The 25526-nt window shown below is 39.5% G+C and overlaps 1 protein-coding gene across 5 annotated transcripts in view; it reads right to left on the bottom strand.

Annotated features, from left to right (window-relative positions):
- SORBS1 (sorbin and SH3 domain containing 1) overlaps positions 1 to 23731 on the bottom strand; it is a 206351-nt gene extending 182620 nt beyond the window's left edge. For all 5 annotated transcript variants that reach the window (XM_058421598.1, XM_058421595.1, XM_040071315.1 and 2 more), the window contains exons 1-4: positions 23628 to 23731; positions 22636 to 22706; positions 21118 to 21302; positions 18066 to 18204 (exon numbers count right to left, since the gene is read on the bottom strand). The gene's annotated coding sequence lies outside the window, so the exon portion shown is untranslated. The remainder of the gene's footprint in view (positions 1 to 18065; positions 18205 to 21117; positions 21303 to 22635; positions 22707 to 23627) is intronic.
- Between the last annotated feature and the right edge of the window lie 1795 nt (positions 23732 to 25526).

The following is a 25526-nucleotide window of genomic DNA, read 5'->3' as shown; positions in this document are numbered from 1 at the left end:
AGGGAGAAGGATTCATTCAAATGTTGGCTTACTTTTTTTCCAACTCTAACGTCAGTAGAGCCATTTTCAGCAATTTCTTTCATTTCCTTCATTTTCCTGACAAGGAAGAATTACTTAGCTGGAGCTCAATGATATTCTGGGTTCCCTGATTATGCAACTAAATAGCCATAAAACAAACCAAGGATGGGTTCAGCACAGCTAACATGGAATGGGAAAATGCAGCTGATCTGTCTCTGCCTTCTGGGTGACAAGAGAAAAGCCCTTCTCTGATTCAACTCCTGCCTCTGCATGGTGCTGGTTCAAATTTATTCCTCCTTTGTAAAAATTGGGTGGACACGTTTTTCTTTCTCCACCCATCTCACATAGTATTCTGTTGACAGATTCTTCTGTTTCAAGGCAGCTACTAAAACATACCTCAGGAATTAATTTCTCTTAGCACCAAAAGCCCTGGCTGGTGGTGTCAGAGTGCAGTATTTCCTTGTCACAGCCTTCAGGTCACTTTACATAAAGCTGTAGGATAAGAAAGTACTGACGTTTCCCTAGAGGTATCATTTGATCACAAAGCAGAGTGTATGTCTCAGAGAACCACCCTTGGATTTATAGTAAATTCTGAGAAAAATCTAGAAAACTCAATGTGAATCTATTTTCATCTACTTATGTTTGAAATTAATGTTAAAGTTATATATCAAAGGCAAAGTCATCCAGTAGCACATTACCACACCCCCTTATCTCCCAGATGCATAACTTGTTTTCACTCAGGTAATTACACAAAGACTGAAAGTCTGTCAAATATAATAGGAGTGGGAAAACAGGCTGTTATGCAATGTTTTTATATCCCAAATACCACCTAAAGACTGGACTATACAGGTCAAAGAGTAATTGTTTTTAGCTGTCATATCTTGCACATGGCTTCTCACAATAAGCAAACTTCCTTTACAAGTAATTGCAACAAAGGGCAGATGAAGGACAAATACATTTGCTTTGCGCCAATCCACACTTAGCACAGCATCCAACAAAAATCCTACTCTCCAACTGCTGGTTTTGTGCAAACTTGCATTTCTTACAAGTTTATGTGAATTTCCCAACCTGAATGAGAGCAGTAGGACTTGAATGAACTTTCACAATCTGTGTGAAACACAGCACTGGAAGGAACCTTGTCTCCCAGGTCAGTGCATCACTGGTGTGATGTTGATGCTGCAGCACCAGTTCTGGAGGGGAGGCTGCACAGTGAAGGTTCAAGTGTATCTAAGTGGATGAAATTGGTCTGGCAAATTCAGGGTTTTCCTCTTAGAGGATGCTTCTTGCAGCTACTCAAGGGCCTCCTAGATGTCTCAGCTTCTAATGCTCCAGCCAGAGACCTCCTCTCCAAGAGAAATGTTAGAGCCTAGTGTCCTCCAGACAAAACCAAGCAAATCCTAGGGACTCTAAATCAGCCCTATCCCACTGAGAGCTGTACTATTTATAGATCCTCTGGGAATCAATCCATACCTAAGCAAGCTCAGCAGTAATTAAAGTCATAGCATAGATGCCATGAATTTGTCCACTACAGTTTATATAATTTTGCTAAGAAATACAACCAATCTCAGCATATAATCATCTGAAGGTTTTGAAGCAGTAAATCACTGCAGCATGAGACTTGCTAGCATTGATGGTGTCAGCCAAATCTCTTTTAAGGGAATTCCAGAGACCAAATCTCTTCCTATTGCAGCGTGTCCCAGGAGGCTGCAGAGAATGGCTTTCCCCAGCAAAGATGACCCTGGGTCTGCTCAACAATGATAAGAGTTCAAACCGCAGGCAATTTGTCCTGTGTTGCCTTTAGCAACACTGATATGAAAATAATGATAGATACCCTGGTGATAACAACTCCTCGAGTCCTAGCTGGGCTATTTTAAAAGAGAAAAAAGCCTTTCTCTTTTACTAGCACAGACACAGCTCAAAATAAAGGCTGCAAAAGCAAGACCTGCCTGACTTTCAAATGGGTCTGCTAGGAGCTTGCCTGTACTGTCGGTGTGTGCTCCTGTAGTGTTAGCCAAACACTTCCTCATTCTGCTTCAGCTGCCTGGCTCTGGGAATGGGGCAGTGTTTTTGTAGCAATGCCATCCCCCTTCCAGTCATGAAGGATGTTGAGGATAAGCTGGCAGGAGTGGTGATTCACTGAATCCTCCCCCCACGAACAGTAACCTGTCGTCACTAACTTGCATTTTAGTTATAGGCAAGTCTCTTTGCCCCATGCTCATTTCTCTTCCACAGTTCACAGGAAGCAGAATGGGATGAAAATTACTGTCCTAATGACCTTCAAGATGGACCTGGCCTGGCACAGCATCTCTCAAATAAAGCCACCAGAAACAAGGCCAGTACAGTTTCAAGTAAGTGCTAGTGCTGTCACCAGACCTCCATTCACTGTGCACTTTCTATAGTGTGCTGTCACTAGCATGGATTGATCTACATTACTAAGTGTTTCATAAAAGCTTACAGGAATCAAATACCTGAAAATGTGTAAGCATCATATTACAGTTTACTACCACAATAATTTTGTGTCTTGCACTGAGGTTTTACTACTGCTTTCCAAGCAAAGTCTCCAGAAACATGAAAGAATTTTCTATGCTTAAGTAAATGCTGTTTAAGGAATAAGACAACCTCCAGCAGGAAAAGGAAACTCCTCCAGTATTGGATGGAAGAGATGCCACAGCATTCCATTAAAAGGAACAGAAAACTGATGATTGTTTCTATCTACATGGCATGTATTCAAACACTCATTAAAGTTTTCACTGTTCAAAACACACACTAAAATCACAGCATTTAGCACAATACATTTCAGTTGCTCTGACCAGTCTTCTAGAACCCCTGGACTTGTTAAAGCATTTTCCAATATGCATAAATATCCTTTCTCATTATATTTCTAAGAGCAAAGACGTAGAAGTACTGCTAAAGGTTCTCACTTTGAACAAGTCAAATTGACCTCTTGAAGAAAATGCAATTGCTTCTGCATTTAATTTCTGCCACTAGTCTTTATAATTCTTTGTGAGACAGACACAGTCAGTATTATTAGTTTTTAATAAAGAAGAGATCACTGAGACTGATGGAAGGAGAGCCTAAGGTGAAATACCTGAGTGGATAGCTACTTGTGTCACTGTTAGGAATAACACAGTCACACAGGATCTAGAGAAGACAAAGACAATACTTTAGGTTATGGAACGAGATTTTTTACATTTAGATGAACTTCAGGAAGAGGTTACAGATTCATACAGTACTCAGAAGGATAAATCCTCACTGGAGGATAGAAGAACATTACTGACACAGATGGTACTACTTACAAGACAGAGAAGTCTCACAGGGGTTAAACCTGAGAGAACTACAAGTCACATGTACGGTGCCTAACAGAACACACAATATGTGCTGGAATCCATGAGAAAGGAACATCAGAAAAGGTATCCTAACACCATTTCTCAGAAATCATCTTTTCTATATCTACCCTTATCTTTGAAAGACTGAATTCTGGAGCTGTTAAAGCTGCCCTATGTGTGACGCTGCATGAAGAAGGCTCAAAGCCCAGTGAATCCACTCAGCAGGGGATTTCTCCTCTGAGAGGGAATCCTTTTGTGGCATAAGGCAATTGCAGCTGTTTCCTCCTCAGTTCCTGCTATAGGAAATGCAGCTGGAAAAGTTAGCAAGGCCTGGACAGCAATGACTCCTCTGTTCCCAGCTTCTGAAATAATCAGTCAGCCACTCTTTCATGTAACTTTTAGAAAAAGGTATGAACTGACAAATTTTGCTTGGACAAGTTTAGAACAGTTTGCCACAAAAATCTGAGAAATTAGTGTGTTCACTGCACCCCTAGCCTTGTTTCCAACTTTATTTCCATCCACATTCAGTGGTTAATTACATTTGAAAAAGCAAGTCTTGTATGATGCAAGTCTTCCAGGAAGCTGGTTTTTCCAATTAATTCAGAATCTTGCTAATCTGCTCATTTTTTTAGGGGTTGGGACAGAGCTTTTTGCTCAGCTACCACTTGAGATGCATATGCTGAGATCTTCTGCAGAAGGGAAACAGAACATGATTTAAATTCATGGTTTTCTTCTAAAATTGGAAAATTCATTTCAAGCCCTGTAGATAAGCATTTGTAGCATCCTGTACAAAGAAGAGCCATGTTACCTTAGGATAGATGACACACTAAACCAAAAGGCTTGCCCTATTAATATTAATTAGTCACAGTGATAGGAGATTTTAGTAATGTTTTTAAAGATGCATTTAAGCAATAGGGAGCACACAACATTCTTCTGTACTCCTCATCTCATGCCCATTACTTAAATATGAACATTCAACACCTTCCCTTAATCAAGTCTGCTTGTGAGGCTTTGCTCAGTTGTAGTTTTCTTAGTAGTTTTGACTTGGATACAACTGCCTTGGAAGTACTGGAGTAGTCAGACACCAATTCAGGAAGGGCCCTTGAGAAGAAAGGCCTCATGTCTCATTAAAGTCAACAGATCTAAGCACACAGACTGCTGCAGCTTTGTTTATCAGCATGCAGTCAAGCAACTACACAAGTAATGCATTTAGGCACATCAGAGTGCTTGCTGCATCAGTCTAGTCGTGCTTCTGGAACACTCAACTGGAAGTCTAGCAAAATTATCCTCAGTCAGCTAAATTAGATTATGTGGAACTCCAAGACTCTACAAATTAGGATTGCTGGTTTCCATCCATCTACCTTAGACAAGTCTCTTAAGTAATAATTTTCCCTCTACTTTCTTCTTGTACGATGCCTGCAATGCAGAAAAGGCCCAGTGCAGGACTCTTTCAAGAGAACAAGCAAAACAGGACAAGATACATAAGACATAAGAAAACTCAGGAATTTGACTTTTTAAACAGTGTTTTCAGCTAAGAAAACATTAGCCATTAGAATTAGCCATTATTGACTTAATCAGCCTTTCCATGGTGGCTATGGAAGTTGTGTTCCAGCAGATTTAAGATAACACATGGGGAAAAGAAAACAAATTCACTTGTAAAGGAACTCCACTTGTGTGTGAGATTATTCGAGGTGTGAATTAGCCTAAGTAGTTTACCCCCAAACAATTTTCAAACTCCTGTGCCAACTAACACTTTGCCAAGAGCAGAAAACTCACTGCCAAATCTTACCTTAGAGTTCAGCACAGTGCTGCATTTTGAAAACCCATTCTGGGAGAAAGGCTGGCCTAGGAGGTGATAAACAGGATAGCAGAGTTCAATGCTATGTGGCCGCTCCTCAGAGTTCTTTCCAAAAATAAACTACTACACCCTCTAAAACAAAACGTTGACCATGCAAGACATTAAAGTCCTCAGCTCAAGCACTCTTTGTACACAGCAGGAGGAGATGTTATCAGAAGTAGCCCAGCCAACAGAAACAACTGCTAAAGCAAAATCCTTTTGTGACCGGTCCATTGTTTCTGAACATCCAGCAAGAAGCCAAGGGTGTCCCTCACTGAAATGGAACAAACCTGTGTAACAGCAAGAAGCTTTGCAAATATCATTAGCTACTATTCAAAACAGCAAGACAGTAGAAAAACAATGTGAGGGCTCACATATGCTTTATCACTTCTTTGCACTCCCCACGCACAACTGTCCCAAACAATAAAAGGGCAGAAGGTTGCTGTCTTGTGAATGGAAAGGATATTGCAAGGCAGCACCTCCTGAAGCCAGGCTCAAAGTTAAGTGCAAGCTGCTGCAAAATGCGCAGCAGGAACTTGCAGTCAGACTGAAGTTCAGGCTTCACTACTGCACCAGGGAGCAAGGACACGCAGGGACATTCATCACACCTTGCACAGATAATCGGAGTCTGAAGTGGCACTGCCTCTCAATTCGTCTGAGCACAGACACACTCTGGCCTATGCAGGTGCATTAATACAGTGTCAAAGGCCATCCGTGCCATTTGGACATTACTGTTTCCTCACTGGGGTACCAGAGACACACAGGTGTCAGGTTTGGTGACTGGTCTTTGGCACAACATCCACAGAACAATCCTCATTCAAAGCACATGAAAAAGTCACACAGAGGACAAACAAGAATTATGTTGTTTTAGCTGATACAGCCAGAGCAATATATGAAACAGAAGTAGCTAGCAGGAGAATGTAAGAAGATATGAGATAGAGCAGTCCCACCCGAAGATGTGCTGCCAATATTTTAAAATAACAGCTCCCAGAAGCATTTCCCTGTCATGTGATGGATCCCACACAGGAGGAGTGGTTGTGCTGCAGAGAGAAGTGCTGGGTGGGTCGAGGAATCTGTTTGCTCTTCTCTTGTTTTCCCCATTTAAACAATGTTTTTATAAACACAACCAAGGAGGGAGGTGGCTCCACTTGGCAGACAGGCTCCTCCTGGGTAAATTTGCTGAAAGTGATTATTCTCTGTTCCTGAAAGCTGGCCTGAGCATACTCAATAGCTGTGCACAGAGCTCAGCAGGTACAACCCAAAGGAGTGCTGAAGGCTTTATGCAGGGAATTAGATTGATCTTTCCCCCAATATTCCTTTTTCAGCCTTCCAAAAGTAACTGGTCCTCCAGTATAAGAAGATGCATTTTAAAAGTAACTTTGTTTTACTCCTTAACTTGCTTGCATGAACCTCAAACAGCGTTGTATGACTAATAAGCAGAAAATGTAATTTGGCATGAAAAATCACTTTCCTCTTTAACAAGGGCTGGTTACTGAAATTCCAGTGACCATCCTCCCAACACACAGTTGTCCCAAACCTTACAGACTGACACAGATGTACTGAGTTCAATGAATATGCTTTAGATTATTTCCCTATAATCCCCCTTTTAGGCATTCACTTGTTTTCTGACCACTTTTCAGATTCTCAGAAACAGAAAAGATGTAAAAGTACTGCAGTGCAGCAAGGCTCACTCCTGTTCTCACTAGGAGATGCAGTGTAGGAGGAATTTGCTCTTAAATCACCCGTTTCTGTCCTCTTCCCCCACACACACATAGATGATGCTTAGTTATAACTAACACGGATTTCTGCTGCAGGGATTGCTTTACGTATTTCAGTCACCTAAAGCTAAAAAAGCCCAATCTTATTTTAGTCCCAGACCAGGTTCTCAAAAATCAGAGCTAGCCAGCTCATTTTATGCTCAGTAAAAGGGAGACCTTATATACATCAGTCTTTTCATAATCAATAACCAGGTGTTGAATTGTCCCCTGGGAAAGAGTCCTAGGAGGGCTGAGAGACTGAGGCATTACAAAGCTGCTTACTTCAAGGCCACTCATGATTTATGCACCATATCATTCACCAGAATCAGCCTGTAGGGTTACGCTTGCAGACACTAGTTTGCAATAGACGGAAATAGTAAGTGACCTAATCAAGTATTTTGCTTCTTAATACATAGCCTAATTAAGATATTGTAATATTCAGGAAGTAACATAAGGTCCATGCCCTGTAAAAGATTTCTCGTAATATGAGAAAATCACATTTGTGTAGGTTTAGAGTAATTAATGAGGGGAAACTGGCATTAGAAAAATAAATAAATAAGAACCAGAAACACGCAGGAATGTTGGCAAAGAAATACAGACGTCCATCAGCAAATCAAAGCAGCACAGTGATCTAGGCTGAAAATAGTTCCAGAAGTAAATTTAGCATCTTCAGTACATGAATAAATCCATGTGCATGGCATGTAGAGAATGGCACACATAGCGAACGATGTTGAAAGTAAGGGTAAGGGAAACAGTCTGTGTTACCGTCAGGTATTTAAAAGCACCAGATTCTTCATTCAAGGGTGAAACAAAGGCAATCTTGCTTCAGAGAAGACAAGATAAAAGTGGATTTGTGCTCTGTTCAGGACAGAATAGGACAGAATAGGACAGAATTCATGGTGGTCAAATCATAGTGACAACAGGCAGTCTTACTTCCACTAGCCCAAATGTAATTTCCTGTTTCAACAGGCTGAACTTAGCAAAAAGGCCTGAATGAGGGTGAGAGTCAGAACCCACTGCTTGGGAAGGCTAGAAGTCAGTTCAACATCCTTATCAGAGGGTTCAGCCTGCTCCCACTGGAGCCAGAAAAAGGAAACCTATCACTATAACACATTGCATCCTCTCCACAATGCATGTTTAAATGCAACTACAGAGCAGTCTGAGGTTTGCCTTGCCTAGACAGCTTGCCCCATGCAAGGGCTTACATAAGGCCATGACATTCCTCATTTTAGAACCCTGATCTGTGCTTTGGTCACAAACCACTATTGACAGCTGGCAGCTAAGACTCCCAGAGTGCAGGCAAGTCACACAAAAACTCTAAACAGTCCTCCATAGGTATACAACATTTCTCTGCCTCAAACTGCAGAACATCTATACCTGCAGGTGGTCACAGGCTAGGTACCTAGGGGCAAACAACACAGCTGAGTGGGAAGAAGACTAATGCACAGTTTTCCATGGCTAGCATCGCCTTTTTAAAGTAAAAAATTACCAGAGCCAAGTCACAACATTGCTTTGGTATACCATGATCCAATCTTTCAAGGATTCACCTTCTTCCACTCCCTTAATGTTAATAGTGCACCACTACTTTCCAGGGGTCAGCGTTCCATGACTGGAACACAAGATTAATGCACTTCCTTTAAGAAGAGGGAAGACAATAACAAACTATTGGAAAACTTCAGAGTGAAAGCCAGTCTTGATATAAGGATGTCAAACTACATGAAGCCCACTGTATTCTAGGCACATTTTGTAATTATTCACTTACATACAGCATTAACAGTTCACCTATCATTTCTAGTTTAAATTTGCCAATTTCCATTTACCACAACTGTCTCTCTGTGCTTTAATCTAAGCTGCCTAGGTTGCTTTTCCTTTGTGAGATATTTCACTATGCTAACTTTAGCTAAAACCCAAGAACCCCAAGCATATTTCATTATGCAAATTGCATCAGATTTCAGAGCCTTACTGAGAAAGTCATGTTCAGTTCATTATATTTGTAATAGCAATTGCTAGGAAGCCCAACAGATAGCTAAAAAGCAACTGTGGGGTTTTTGTTATCAGGGGTAAATTCAGCTGCATGAACAAGATAGAAACCAAGTTCTGGCTTATTTCAGAGACTGCACCTTCAAAATTCCCCCTGAAGGATATTGAACAGCTACAAAGAGGACAAATTCAGTTCTGATAAGAGCATTAGATGAGAAAACATTACTGAGTCCATGCACAGTGTACTGTTATAGCTGTGGGGTGTTTTTTGAATACAGTGCCCTTATCTAGTCATCATTTACCCTTCAAACTTTCTACCTAAGTTTTTAAATTATCGGTTATATCTTCATCATACCAGTAAGAGGCTTTCATTTGGTTTTCATTTTTCTTTAAAGCAATCAGCATGGTCAACTTTGAAGCTTTACCCAAAGTGCCATTTAACACAGTTACACATGACTTGCCAGGTCTTAATAATTCAGTGAAGGCAAAATGCTTATGTCGATTCTCTTCCTGACAGATTTTGAGTACATGGTGATTGATTATCACGGCTTACCAGACAAAAAGGAACCTGATCATCTAAGTTGCTTTATCTTTCGGATTTTACTCTTGTACTGTTTTTCAATGTTTCAAATGCTCAGAAACACATCTAACAGACAATGGAATTGCTGTTTGAAACATTACAAAAGGCAAGAAAAGTATTCATCTGTTGCACTGTGTGATTTCTACAAGAGAGCAGTAAAAGATTCACATCTGTAGAGCTGACTGAACATCTTTTGTAAATAAAAGGTAAAATAAAAAATGGCCATCATTTCACCCTTATTACAGGTCCAGATGTAGTGACTAGTGGCACTGAGACAGTCTGAGAGGCATATTGTAGATACTCAGGCCACTTTCAGTGTTATCAGCATCTCAGCATGACCTCACATTAGATATTAAGGCAGGGGTAAGCATGTTAATGTAGTCATGTATTTTTAAAATATGGATTTTAGATGTTCCCTGAATGGGGTAGGCCTTAAGAAGTATTCCCCACAGAGAATATTCTGATAGTTATTTCGTGTACTGATGTTACTAAGCAACATATGTATCATCCTACACAGCTGGCCATACTTCACGATCATGCAAAGAAGGATGACATAGCAAAACCATAAGCAGAGCTGGATCAATACACTTTGAAGACACTGCAGCAATGCAACAACATGACTGTAAAAGTGTTCTGTGACTGCCACTTTGTGTGTATTAGGTACCAATATAGGAAGCCTATGGACTTCTTAGTCTCCCATATCAATTCTTCTGTTGAACTTACACCTACTTGTGCAAGAAAGACTGATTTTTTTCAGAGGGTGTCTCTTGTGAAATAATTTTTGCCTCTGCAGTTGAGCACATGACTCTGTTTTTAGGTTTCCTATTCATAGCTGCAAAAAGTTGCTAACAAATTACATTCAGGGAATCTTAATGAAGCAGGTAAGAAGATTTTTCTCACATCACTCTTGGGCACAGATATTTTATGACAAGGTAAAGACAGACATCTGCTCCTTAGTATTAAGCTTCAGAGAAAATAAGGTCAGTTCTTAAATTTGAGAAGCAATATCCTAAGACAAAGTAGCAGCAAACCCGTAATATTTTACTGTTACAAGGTGATTTATGTTAAAAGCATGGACAGAATCAAAAGACTTTTTAACAAATTGTATTAAGTAGAGAGGATGCAATGATCACAGGGAATCCACACCCCTTTATGTCTGCAACATGTCTCAACATGATGTTGCACATCTGTGTTTAGCTATAGCAGTTGAAACATTTTTGTACTGAAGTCTCAAAATTAGATCCTATATTCATTATTCTATAAATGATCCTGTTGAATTCAGAGAACCCTTCCTGAAAGTAAAACCAACCATGTGGGTAACATTAACAGAGTAAAAATCTATCTGCAAAAGTTGTTTTAATACAGATTTTCAATTGTGTTCTTCTACAAAGTCATGATTCTAAAAAAATTTGCAAAACAATTACATAATTGTTCAGGAAAAGCGAAATCTACAACTTTTTTTTTTAAAGAAAAGTATTTGATCAGAGTTTGAATTAAGAATTATGCTCCATAGTCATTGTTTGAACTCTTAAAAGCATGACTAAATTGATGGGCTCATGCCAGTTATCTCAAGGCTGTTTTACACAAACCACCCACCATCTATGTTCATTCCTCTATACTCCATGGCGCCAATTTGTGGCTCACTGCATGACTCAAATCACAGTCACCACACAAAATCATGCACAAGTACTGGCACAAGCACTTCTTGCAAAGAATTTAGTTTTCTCTTTCTAGGAATGTTCTTGTAAGCCAAAATTTTGCATGGACAAATACTAACAGAAAACGTCAGGATTCAAGGGTTGTCAGTTGGGTTGGTTGCTTGCTTGGATGCTGGAGGGGATTTAGAGTCGCTTGCCATCCTTTATTCTTGCAGAAGAAAAGGTTGTAGCGTTTTCCTATTTCTGCCATACATATATTTACAGCCTACACCAATATAGGTATTATAGCTACCCGAGTGCAAGCTGTAAGTCAGCCAGGCTGTGTCAAAGCCTAAACTGGCAATCAGTTCAGCTCTTTTGTCTCAGCTGAGGGATAACTAACAGCAGCTGAGGATCTGGCTCTTTACATGCTGTCAAAGGAGGAGGGCTGTAGAAATCCACAGAATCAGGTTTTGTGTACTTTTCCTGCCATTCTTTATGTCTAGTTTTCCACTGGCCTATTTCATAATTTTGTGAATTGTCACTCCAGTTATATTTGGTTTTGCAGTTATTTAATTCTCCATATCCTCCCCCAGCCCTGATTCCACTACTGCTGAAGATTCAACTATAAATAGACTTTATAAGCTAGAAACAATTCTCTAGCTTTCAGGTACTAAGGGATTACATTCCCTTCAATTGCATGGTAATAGCCGGCTGTCAATTGAACAGCTTGAAAGAAACAAACAAACCCCAACTGCAGACAAATAAATGTTTTTGAATCTGCTGTTGATACAGCAGCAGTGTATCACAACAATAGTAACTAGTCCAGACTTGCTAACTCCGGCAGCAGAAGTGCTCACTGTTACTGCTACGCAGATTATCAGATCCATGAAAACAGTAAAATGCAATGTCCCACCACTGCAAACTGCATGTCTTCTGCAAGGCTCCACGAAGAACAAAAGACTCAACAGCATCAACTATTTATATAGCACAGCCCATATTTTCTTTTGGATTCATGTTCTAGATGAACCTATGGCCTCAAAAAAGACTGATATCTCTGTCCATTATAGCCATTAACTACAGCTTCAGTGACTTTCAAAATTATTGTTATTTTACTCTTTTGTAAAGACTATGTTATAACTGCATTCATTTTAGGAGTCTTTAGTATTCTGGCCCTTTTAAATGCATTAAAAAAATTTCAAATTTTCTGACCTAGCCAACTAACATTAATCCATGAACTTGAGAGAAACAGGAAACACGACACATTGGATCAAGGTTAAAATTCCACAAGATATTCAGAAGGGCTGCAAAACTCAGTTCTAGATTGAAGAGAGGCAGCAACTACTTTATACCAAATTCATCACTAGATTAAACAGATCTGATTTCCAGAGTTATGCCAAGTTGCAGCCACTTCTTATGAGAACATGACCTTTTCCATTCCCGTTACTCCTACCTCCCCCTGCCCCCAAACCCTTCTTTATTTTGGAGTGAAGCCTGAGAGTGTGAGCATCAGTTATGTTTTCCTAATACTCCAGTCGCAGTTTCCACTAAGAGGTAAGAAAAGCCAAAATGCCCATTGCATGGCCCTTTTAAATAGTTAACATCTAAACAACACTCCTACAAGAAGAACAGATTGAAAATGGCAGCAAGATCTTACAGGATGTAAAAGTGCTGAAAATGGAGTAATCAGAGTTTGGCTGAAGAATCAGGGTGCACAAGACAGTACTGTTTCAAATATGATTCTGCATTGATTAATAGCAATGAGTATATGTGTCACATTTAGCTCAAGCAGAAAGCACTGAGAACTTGTAAATAAATGTTAAATAGCAGGGTAAAAGTTAAAGAGGGATTCAGTTAGCAATTACTATATTCAATAATTCATGGATGCCTCATCCAGATATCTAGGTATCCAAAGAGACTTAAAGTGTAAGCAAACCAATAGGTCAACACTGTAGGCTTTTCTATTAATCTAATAGGGGCTTTAAAAGCTATCTGGAGTAGCCAGGCCTGGCTGTCTTGCCATCATTTAAAGATTTTTGTGGTCTCTCATCATGCCAAGTCTCAGCTTTCCCCAGAGCAAAAGTGCTGAATACAACATTGAACAATGTTAGGGCTAAGAATGTCTGTTGCTTGATTTTTAGCATACTTAAAAGCCTGGATTAAAACCCTTAAAACCCTTGCCTTTTATCCCTTCACTTTCAAAGGTCTCTATTTCAAGTGATTTTAGCACAAGAAGTATTGGACTAACAGCCCTAAAGACAAAAGACCAGGACCAGGCAACAAAGAGCATGTAACAGAGAGTGTGATAGGGCAGCCTTTCATTCACCTAACCATGACCCAACTGGTAGTTATAAATGTGGACTTGATATAAATGCTGACTGCAACTTCACCAAGTTTTTCTGCAGACTGTAACGGTAGTCTCTCTCAAAAGCTATAGATGTCTGCATTGCAGATGCACTGAGCTGAACAAACCCAGAGCAATAAGAAGACACCATGATTTAAAACACTGTTCTAGAAATGGAAGGTCGACCTGCTGCCTACTACCCTTTGACTCAGCTAAATGTTATTGCATAGAAGGTCATTCTAGACCGAGTCTAGGAGCTGGGTTGTGGAAGCTGGTGAATTCAGCTATATAGAGCTTTTAAAGAATGAACAGTATATATAGGAGTATAACTCCTAGGTCCATGCGTATTCCTGAAATTGGTCTGCGACTGCCAAAGTCACCTGGATGCAAATAATAACACACAATTTCAGCCTATTCTCTACATAATACCTGCAATATCAGGAGCTGGAGTGATCATCTGTATGTAGTGATCCCTAGCAGCAACCAGAGCAACCACAGACTTAATCATAAAGAACCCATTTCCAGTGCTCATGGGAGTTAGGAGGCCAAAAAAAGAAACCACGCACATTGCCATTGTTACAGCTGATATTACATATAAAGGCTTAGAAGTACCAAAACGTCATGAGCTGCGTTCTTCAGCAAGTTTCTGTTCCAGTTTCAGAAGTTTCTATGGCAACTGAATTGTTAATCCACATGGCTTTTATTCCAATTCATGCTACAGATCACATTTGGCATATGCCATAAGCTCTCAGTTTATGGCTAATTGATTTCATGTTTGGGGACATAAAGTCCCATTTTCTGGATTGCAGGGATTACATTGGTTTTGTATTTTCATGCACTGCATCTTCTAATCACAAATATGAAAACCCATATGAGCTTTACTAACGCACTGAAGTACAATTTAAAAGAAGCAAACAGGCTTGATATCTGTGACACTGAGTCCCTTGTGTTACTTTCCCCACACGTTCCTTTTTGCATGGGCATTAGTGGGCAGGACTTGCCTGCACCTCATAACAACCTGCTGAGGCTCCAGCTCCCAGCCAGCAATGCCATGGGCTATAGAAGCATGAGACAGAAAACAGAACAGCCAAGGATGCACAGAGTTCACCACAGCCTGGCTCCACACCAAGGTCAGTCACTAGAAGCTCTTCTGGTAAAAGAATGTTTCTTCTAAAATAAAAGGTGCTATATCTCCCTTAAGGGATATTTCATGGCAAGTGCACTCCCTTTAAGGAATGTGGTTATTTCTCCCCTTTCAAATGTCTTTATCTTCTTCCAACTGTAAATTATTTTGAACTATTAAAACTCACCAGTTTTAGCATTCAAAAATATTATAATCAATTTCATAACACTGCCTAAATTAAAAGAAGTTAATTTGAAGTTCAGACTTGAAAAAAAACCCCAGTATTTAACAGTTTTGAATATTTAGCAGTCATAAAATTAGAACTTGTTCCATTTTTCCAATAATTAGTATTTGTACCATAATTATAGTTTGTCTATAATTTCAGTAATCCTTAAGAGCTTAGCTGCAACTAGGAAGCCCTTATTCAGCGTACAAGAATGTTTCCAACCAGTGGCAAGCATTCAAAATCTCTTCAGACACAGAGTTTAAAAGATCCCCATAGATGTGGGGGAGAAGAGGTGATGAAGATAACACACATAACATCATTACCAAAAATTCAAAGCCTGCAAAACAAAGTGTAATGTGACATCACAGGCTAGCGCCTTCAGAGAGGCCCCAACATTCAGAAAGTATTTGAAGTATTAGTGTTTGATACTTACATCATTCTGAAACTTCCAGAAGTCCTGTCTCTCTGAATGTTCTTAGCTCAGTTTCAGAGGAAGCAATTTCATTTTCTAGTTTTATCACTTAACCCCGAACCTTTTCCTCAGGCCAGTTATTATCAGCATCACACCAATAAGTCCCCCAGAGGTGAAATTTTCCTCTGTGATAGCCTTTGGACTCAGCCAAGGATTTCCACAAGACTTCCACCTAGAAACTCTCTCCCAGTCATTTGAGTTACCGCAAAACCATGCCTTCAACAAGCTCTGTTATCCTGTACACAATATCAGCTGAAAGATTTAAGACATATCAGCGCCTACATGCTGTTTTATGAGCCTTTTTAGAAGTTTGCACACAGTATGTAATTTTTTTTCTCTGGGTCACAAGTACAAGCCATGGTATTGTCCTGGCCTGTAATTTCAATGTAAAAGTCTCAATTATATCCATGATTTATTACCGTACACAATTTCTACTATTTTAGGTGTAATCTTTAGACAGCATAAGAGGAATACTTGAACCTAGCACAATTCTGTTAAGATCAAACATAAACCTTTTCAGGTGGTCAATAACTGCATTTCTTAGCTTGCAGAGTGCAAGCTACCGAACATCTAAATTAAAAATTTAGCATGTGAATAATAAATATCCCTTAAAATACAGGAATTTTCATACAGGCAAGCTAAAAACCATGGAGATCCATTGCGAAGTGTGTTCAAAACAGTAGTTCAGTTTCTGGGGCAGTTCTATTTTCATAAAGTGGAAACCTCACTAACAAATCCAAGGTTCAGTACTTCTGTTCCTTCCTAGTCTGCCATAGCTCATTTAGTTCAATCCCTCTCCAATTTCAATTACAATATCCTTCCAAAAGCAACATTTCTGTGCTTGGATTTTTTCATGCAATGTCAATCCTTTAAATACCAAAACCCAAGTCACACGACAGAAATGGAAAAATGTTCAGAAGAACCAGAGAGGACAAAAAAGGAAAAAGATTCCACAGATTGCTTTTCAACAGAGCTAGAGAATTTTTAAATCAATTTTGTTGTGTCAGCTACTAATCTGTGCTTTTTTAGAGTGATATTATTCTACAATTGCCAGCAGACACAGCAAGGCAGTGCTTTAGCACCTCATCAAACACATTAGAAGGATAATGGCATTTATAATTTAAAATGGACAGTAGATTACTAAGTCTCAGTATAATTTCGGATGTTTAACAGCAAATATTTTCAGTTGATATTCCCCCTCCTTTCCCCTTCAATTTTCTTCTCAACATACAATTATCTATTAAAGACAAGCATTTGATCCTTGAATGAAAAAGAAAACAGGTAATTCAGTAGACTCTGTAGACTCTCTCCTTGATCTGTGAAAAATAGTTGAAGCCCTAGTACCAGTGAAAATCACAAAATAGAGGTATTCTCTTTTATAGGACAACCAGACAACTTTGTGCCCACCAGCAGTTGAAACACATGTTGCATGGCAAGTTTGGAAGCATCATTTCTGGGAATTGGAGATTTTAAATATCAGTAACTAAATGTGGGAAGTGTTCTTGGTATTTCCAGACACTTTCCCTTTTCTAAAAAGGGAAAGGTGGAGGATTAAAAAAATCCACAGGTGGTATGACTTTTTCTAAAATAATTCAATTTCTAAGAGAATTCAACAGACTTCTGGAAAGTGTTATATAGAAAAACCCCAAACTTGTAGGACACTGGTAGCTCATAAGTAGAGTCATCATTCCACGAGAGTTTCTTCAAATTGTAGTACCTGAATATCATATTATGTACAATCAATCTCATACAAGGTGTAACATAAACCAACCCCAAACTACAAAGAACACAGCACCCTTCCAAAATTCAGACTGCGCTAAGCAAGCATAGATAACTGTAAGGCAACACCAGCATTCAATGGGTGGCCTCTATTTCTATGTTTCCTTCTCATTCCTTTCCCCGTTCTCTTGGGATAAGATCAGTGAGGGAAACTATAAGGGTAAAAGAAATTAAAAGAAAAAGCAAGAACAAAATACCACTTAAGTTACTTCAGCAGTACATCTTGGCAACTCAAGATCTTTCTTAAGATCATGCCATTATCAACTACCTCAGATAACCACCTTGTTCACAGTGGGCCTGCAGAAGGACAATGCAGTTACACACTGATGCCAGATGGTTTCCAGCTCCTTTTGGGTAGCCCATGCAGGTCACTGAAACCAAAAAGACCTTAGAAAAATCTGAATGTGCTGCTATGAATGTGCTGCTCTGGATTTGCTGTGATGCTTCCTGAAGTCTTCTGTAAAGTCTTTCTTCATTTCCATTAAGACAGCTCTGTCCAACAACACACACACTACTGCCTCAAAAAAAAAAGAAAAAAAAAGAAAAAAAAAAAAAAAAACAAAACAAACAAACAAAAAAGACTGATACTGATCTGGTAACAGGGGTCTGTTATTCTCTGCATTGACACTGCCTTAAAAATGCACAGAGGGTAAGCACTTCCAGATCTCTAGCTACTGTCTTTTGACCTCAGTTATAACAACTGTCCTGCAGTCCCAGGAATGCCCATCTGAGCAGCCTGGCCTGAGCCAGCATTCCTGGTACACTAGCCAAAACCACAGTACTTACAGATTATTCGCTCAACTGCCTGGAGGAACATATCATCTTCCGGCAGAATGCAAAGGAATTAACGGTTTTGAAAGCATAGTAAAGAAGGAATCAAGCAGTAGCAAGTAAACAACATAGGCTAGCAGGTTTCCAGGAAGCAGCAGAGAACATTCTTGTCTCATGCCTTGTAACGCACTATGATATCAAAACAAACCACTTACCGACATAAAGCAGCAAATAAACACTGAAAACCATCTTCTTTCTGCTTCTGTGTTATTTCATGGAAGTAGACTGTACCCAGGTCTTCCACATCATAGGAGGCATCAAAATACTGCCTTTCTGGGCACACTCTTACATTTTCTGCAAAAGCAGCATGCAAAAACTTATAGGATCATAGGTTCAAAGGTCAGAAAACATTTCTAGGATGATGTAGTCCAACCATTAACCCAGTACGAACATGCTCAATATTAAACCATATCCCCAAGTGCCACATGCCTTATTGAACACTTCTGGGTGATTTCACCCCTTCCAGTGCAGCACGTTCCAATGCTTAACCACCTTGTAAGAGAAGAAATCTTTCCTAATATCCAATCTAAACCTTCCCTGGTGCAACTTGAGCCCATTTTCTCTTGTCCTGTCACTTGCTGCCTGGGAAAAGAGACTGACTCCCACCTCACTACAGCTTCCTTTCAGGCAGTTGTAGAGAGCAATGTCTCCTCTGAACCTCCTTTTCTCCAGGCTAAACAACCCCAGCTTCCTCAGCTGCTCTTTGCAAGATGAGTGCTCCAGACCCTTCCCCAGCTCAGTATAATCTTCAGAAACTGAGAGATTGCCACCGTGTGGATCTCCAGCCCCACTGGTTGTCAGTTATTCCAACAAAGTTAACACTGGTCCTGCTGTAAGCCAGGGTACCAAAATGCCATTCTGTAGTTCTCAAGCATGCAAGATGTTTGCTATGGACACTGCATTGCATGTTTTAGCCCTAACTGGGATGGGGAAAGATTTGTTATAGAGCTTAGTAGTGTAATCAGTTATATTTAGTGTTTCCAAAATCATACCTAGAGAGGCTTTGGGCAAATAATGGTCAAAATAAAACACAAATGTCTGTGGAGGGAAAATGTAATGGTAACTTGGGAGGAAAGAAAAAGACAGTTTATTAAATTAGCAATAAACTTCATAACTCATAAAATTTAAATATATAAAATAGCATTCTGCCCAGATCATTTTAATTCACTACAAGAGTATAATATCACTCTGTGTGGGAAGAATACGGAGTTGCACCTCAAGATAATTTAAGGATGGATGCTTTAAATCCTAACCCTTGCTAAGAATGGATTCACAGCTCAGAGAGCTCTCGAGTCAGAATGTACTGGGTTGTGTCTGTTTTGGAAAATATTCTGCACTGCCAAAAGAGAAAGGTCAGCCTCAAATACCATGAACTGCACAACAAGATTACATAGCATGATCTCTCACCTGCCCATCACAAACCAACTTCTCTGTCTTCCAGGTGACCTGTATTTACTGAACAAATATTCAAGTACTTTTGACAAATTTAGGACTCATGACTTAAACGGATCTTTACTGGTACTCACCCTAAGGGAAGATTAAATTAGGAATGAAGTGAAGGGCTAGATTCTAAGTTGTTCCCTTGTGTGTTCTGCAGAGCACTTATTTAGTAACTTTCCATTCTGTGCCTGTTACTTTGATTTTCTGAAGAATTTTGTGCTCAGTGGTACATACCTAACTGTGCGGTTCCTGGCAGTGTGCCCAACCAGCTTTGTAGTGTCTACTGGTATTTATACTGGAGATATTCCACATCTCACCACAACTGTCTACGACCTTCTTCAGACAGGTATCATGACAGAGAACACTTAGCCAGTTCCTTCTCCTGGCAGTTGCCTTAGCACACAGACAATTGCATGGAAACTCATCTCTGGGGACACACAGGAGTCTACTGCAGAATCACTCACTGCATAACATTCCATCAACATATATTGTTATTTTCCAAAAATTATACTGAATTGATTCTTAGAACTCCTACCAATATATTCTGAACCAGCAGACACAGGGAATCTAGATGCCAAATTTGCCCTTTTGATCACGTTAATCTCATGAAAGAGGATCCAAAATTCAAAAGTCATCTCCAACTCTGAAAAACAATTTGATCCAAAAGACACACATCAAAGCTTCCCAAGGGTTATACTGTATAAATGCTGTGTTTTTTCAGCTGCAGCTGGTTTTGAGCTACTTTAATTTAATCAATTATCTTTTAGATAAACGTATAATGTTAGACATATACAATGTCAAAACAGAAATGTATATTCCATGTAATAGTTATCTTTTGGAAGGCTGGTAACTCTGCCAGTGAAAATTGTATTTCCAGAATATTACATTTGAGCTAGGCCAGATAGGCTCTTCATTTTTCCTATTTTTCTTTTTTTAACTTGTTAATGCAACAGAATACTCCATGAAGAAGCACATAATAGAGAGAACATCTGTCTTCCCAACTTTCAAAATCAGATTGGCTGCAAAAAAGAAAAACAACCAAAAAACCCAGCTGAAACATCATGATATCAAGATAAACAGGTGATGTGAAGAATACCATGAAACAGCTTTGTTTTACTCCAAGGCTTCATTTAGTATATGGTCCCTGTGAGTGCCCTGACAATTCTGTTTGGCTTGGATAATGAGCCAGTTGCCAAAGACTTAGAAATATTTTCTTAGTAACAGCATTGGGTGCTTAAGGACACAAAGGTTCATCTGAATGTTATGAATAGAAAAGTCACCATCCTAAAGAGCATATAATTTTGTATATGATGGGAAGAAGAAAGCATTTGTCACATTTTACAGACAGAAAATGAACACACAGTTACGATACAATTACAAGAAATTGGTGGTCGGACCTACATATTTAAACCAACACAACTGTTCATACTATTTTGCTGGACTTTTCCTTTCTCTAGTCTAACAGTACTCATTAACAGAACAAATACAGACAAATCCAGCAGTTCAGGTATCATGGTTAACTTGTAGTGAGTGTCAGAACCAGCTTCTGTGACCACAGTTTGAAGAAATGGAAAGGTGATTCAGCCTAAGTTCAAGCTTTCAAATGCTTTTCTTGCAAACATAAGATTAGGACTGAGGGAAATAAATGGCTAGTTTACAAGTCTGCAGAATTTTCTGAGGAGCGGCAAGAGTTCTAAAGAGGATTACCAAATAGATACACTAAGACCAAGTTTGTGTTTCTAAGCTATGCCAAGGATTCTCATATACCTCCATCTTGTAGCTTTGTATGTTTCCTTCTCCACAGATTTATCTTCTTACTGTTTAAAAGTTTCCAGCAGCAGTGAAAACTGGATCTTGCTGTTCATCCGGAATCTAACACAAGCAATCTTGCTTACAAGTTCTTCCATGCCTTTTCTTAGTCTCTTCCTTTTTCCTCAGCACCTGGGTCTCCACTGAAACCAAGAAAAAAGCTTTCTCACCAGATATATTCAGACATTTCACAGCCAAATCCCCAGAATTCTGATGTCTTTACACTACTACCACCACAGTTACCTCAGTTATTCATTGTACTGGACACACTCAAATTCCCAGCCTCCAGCTCTCCAGGAAACCATTTTTTCTCTTCTCCATACTAAGAAAAGAAATGGTGTTCTCTAGGAATCAAAATTACAATACGCCTCTTCAAATCAATGGCTTTGTACATATGAAGTCAACAGACACCAATATCCTACTTTGCTATTGTACAGCTGTGTCCTCTGCTGTAAAAACCCTTATGTGTTGATTTTTCTTAGTATCAATTACCATCTCAACAAAGCTGAGGCTGATTGGTGGTCTCAAACATGTGACAATGCCTTGAAGATCTGTCTAAATATTGCTAACAGTGCTTTCTATGGGTAAAAATAAGCCCCATAAAATGTGGATAAACAACACAGCCTCACACACATAAAGTACAACTTAAAAGGTTCTTCCTAAGCTGTGCATCAAATATTGCAATGCCTCTGGCTCGTCATTACATCTGTCAGCTCTGCCCTGCCACTGTCTGCTGCGAGAAGTCCCTTCTTGTGGGTCCTCAACAATGCCACTAGCTATGGTGTTCCACATTGCTTTGTGGAGAGATTAGAAACCACTCCCATTGCCCTCCCTGACACGTAGAGAAGGCAGCCAGAGTTCCTGAAAGTGGAGGCAAAAAGGTCGGTCTCTTTAGGGAGTTGAAAATATCAAGATCACCTATCTGAGTGCCTGCATGCTTGAGCTGTGTAACAGGCTAGGGAGTGTGCTCCTAGAATTGGTTCCCTTCCTCTGTTCCATCAGTTCTTCAGATGTTTGTGGAGCTGGACCTCAAGCTGCACCCCTCAGTTTGAAAAGATCACAGATGACATGCAGGGAAATGTGTTATTTACAACTAGTTTTGGTAGTTTAGATCAGGGTTTTTTCTTTCTTTGGGAAGACACTTTTATGGCGCAGAGTTAACTTCCCATCCCTTGCAATAGTTGAGAAGGAATTGCAAATATGGATTACTGGCTGGCCTGTAAACTAAAACCAACCAAAGGCGGCAGTTCATTTTCACTCACTTGCTTTGCATACAGTTGCCAGATTTCAGGAACCCCAAATAAGAAAGTCACTTGCCCAAATACAGTTCTCAAAATGACTATAATACAAAGTCATCAACTTTCAACTCATTCAGTCATATGGATAGGCATCTAGAGAGCTGATATACAATCCTCATTATTTTCCTGTTACAAATAACAGGGACTTAAAAGTCTCACCACGAGTTCATTTACTTACGACATACAGGAAGAGGAGTTCCTTTTGTCTTCCCCATAGGACAGAAATTACACTGTAATTCATCAGCAAAACTGAAAGCAGGAAATGTCAGTAAAACACAACAACCTTTTAAAATGCAACACAAACAATGCTATTTAAAAAAACAAAAAAACAAAAAACAAAACAAAACAAAAAAAAAAACCACACAAAAAACCCCCACTTTAAAGACAAGTTCCTTCTAAGTAAGAAACAGCTTTTTTATTCCATGTAATGCCATCAGCTGACTAATCCTGATGATTCACATAGCCAGGTGGAGTTACAATAGCTTTTCAGGGAAACACTCTTGCATTTTACATAAAGAACACTTGTACACTTTTGACTAAATTAATGCTCAAGGAACACGTTGAACAGCCTGACACCAATGCTTTAGAAGATTCAGTTGAATGAACCCAGGCCTTCAAAAATCCTTATAATGGAATACAATACTTCAGAAGTAAGGTTTAAAAGACTGAATCACAACCAGTTTTCATATAACACTCAAGCCTTAGATCAACCAAAAGCAGCTGAAACTCAACTGGACCAAAACACCTGGCAGTTCACTACTCTAAAACACATTGTCCCATTCACAAGACAGTATTTAACCTTATGCATGTATCTCCCGCTCTACAGACATAAACTGCATGAAGATAGAAAGAATGCTTATAAGCACATTATTAGCTTCTCTTTAATGGAAAAACAAAGTGGTTTAAAAATTTGTGTCGTAACAGACATTTTAAGCACACCCTACCTTTCTATGAGCTGCAAGTCTTAGTATTTGTTTATGCATCAGTGTTCTCACCCTCCTCACTCCTGACCCACACACCAAAAACTGAGAGTAGAACAGGATCACAGATTTCCAGTGCAAGCGTGCATCCCAAGTAAGGTGCATTGCTGTATTTAATTCTCCTCTAGCTGCCAGTGCACTTCTCTGTGCTAAATTTCAACCCAGTCTCAGGACTGAGAAACCCAAGTACCTCTTCACACAAAACCACATCTTGTTATGGTTCTATATACACACAATTCCTCTGTTTCACCAGTTGCTAGAAGACCAAAAGCAGGTAGGACCTCACTGGTAGATCTGGTGAAAAAATTAAAAAGAAATCAAATTAGGTCGAGTCCTATCCATTCTAATTTCTAGTCTAGTCTGACTAATCCAGTAATTTAGTGCACTAACCAAGATTACCAGCAGTAAAGGCCCTTACTCTTCTTTTCTAAGGTAACTTAGAACCTAGAGAACTTGAGGAAAGCACCGAGCACACACTTCTGGGCTTCCAGTGCTCCTCCTCAAAAAGCAGAAGCTCTGGGCTGCGAATCTCAAAGCTTCCCAATTCTAATCAGCAGTTCTGGCTTGCTCAACCCTTCATTGTGTAATAAGCAAACACATGATTTCATGTAGCAATTGCCATTTCCAAGGACTTACATAAAAATTTATGATTTGTGGATAACGGTGAACACTGGTTTTATTCTGAATCGGGATAGACTTGAGCTAAGATTTCCTATGAGCCAGAAATACTTCAAGTTAATAATGCTCAAGAATAAACACTGCTTGTAATTTGGTTTGTTAGAGCATCAGTAAGTGTTTAGGGCATTGCAAATAGCTTCTTAAGGGTAGCACTTAAACACCCTACAAGTACATATAGGAGGTTGACCTCAGCAATTTAGGTTTTGTTGAATTGTAGTGTTTCCCAGTGCCAGGAATGGAGAGAAAAACTGTGATAAATGATACAGCCATTATTTAAAAGATGGTGTCCTGGACTTACAGATCACCAATTCTGATAAGGGAATGAAGAATACAATCTGAGGTCAAACCAGACTGGAAAAGAAATTGCCTCATTAGAGAGTAACATTCCTGCTGCTCCTTGAACCACCTAACTTTTCCTGGCATATGTTAGCAAATAATCAGCATGTCTTGCTTGTTGTGATTTTGTCTATGTTTATAGGCAGACAACTGGCATCAGTTATGCTCAGTCCCTCTGTGAGGACAGAGTTCCTTACTGCTACATTAAAGCAAATAGACCTAGATTCAGCTAGATGAAATCCCAATATCTTGTTTATGTTCTAGATCCCTCACTGTTAAATGCAGAGTCTTAACCAAACTTGTAGGGGTTGTTTAAAATCAGGTATTGGAGGCCTGCTCTCGCTTTTGCAGAGATTGAACAACTATGTAGTCCATCAGCTGCTCCATCCCACAGCATGTTGCTATGGTTTCATTAACTTGAAGCTGAAGCCAATAGCCCAATTTTTTTAGAGCAACCCACTGAGGCTTCTTTAAATATAGGATGAAGGAAAGCCTCCTCTTCTACCAGACCTCACAAGGTCTGGAACAGTGAGCAAATTAAAGCTCAAATGTCTCCCAAAACCAGCTCTAGCCAAGCCATACAAATGAAGCAGTTGGTGAGGCAGTGATCTTGCTCAAGATGCAGCCAAACTGAATCCTAGGAAATACCGGGAAAGAGATTTTTGTGGCAGTGCTCTTTCCCAGGATACATTCTTGGTAGCACAGTGCTGATGCATATTTAGTACAATATCAGAGAGAGAATCAGATGCTCTTAATCAAGCTGAGATTTTTAATGGCTTCCCCTGAATCCTAAACTCCCAAGAGCTTTGTCTGCTATCACCATGCTCATACCACCTCATTAGAGTATCATCAGGATAATAACTTACCAGGATTGTGACAAGCCCAAGTCAGTGCTTTTGGGGTCCCCAAGAGAAGATATTGAAAACGTGGTGAACAAACACCTTTCAAAGGACATCTCCTGTTCATTCAGAGTGCTCTGTGGCTATTAATTTTAACTTAGTTTAATATATATCACATCACAGCATGCTTCTGAGAAAGCATATGCTGAGTATTTTTAAGTGCAAATTACTCTTCT

The sequence above is a fragment of the Hirundo rustica genome, chromosome 8, assembly GCF_015227805.2.
Source record: "Hirundo rustica isolate bHirRus1 chromosome 8, bHirRus1.pri.v3, whole genome shotgun sequence".
Lineage (NCBI taxonomy): Eukaryota > Metazoa > Chordata > Aves > Passeriformes > Hirundinidae > Hirundo > Hirundo rustica.
The sequence above is the reverse complement of the archived record's forward strand: the minus strand, read 5'-3'. Positions and strand labels throughout refer to the sequence as shown.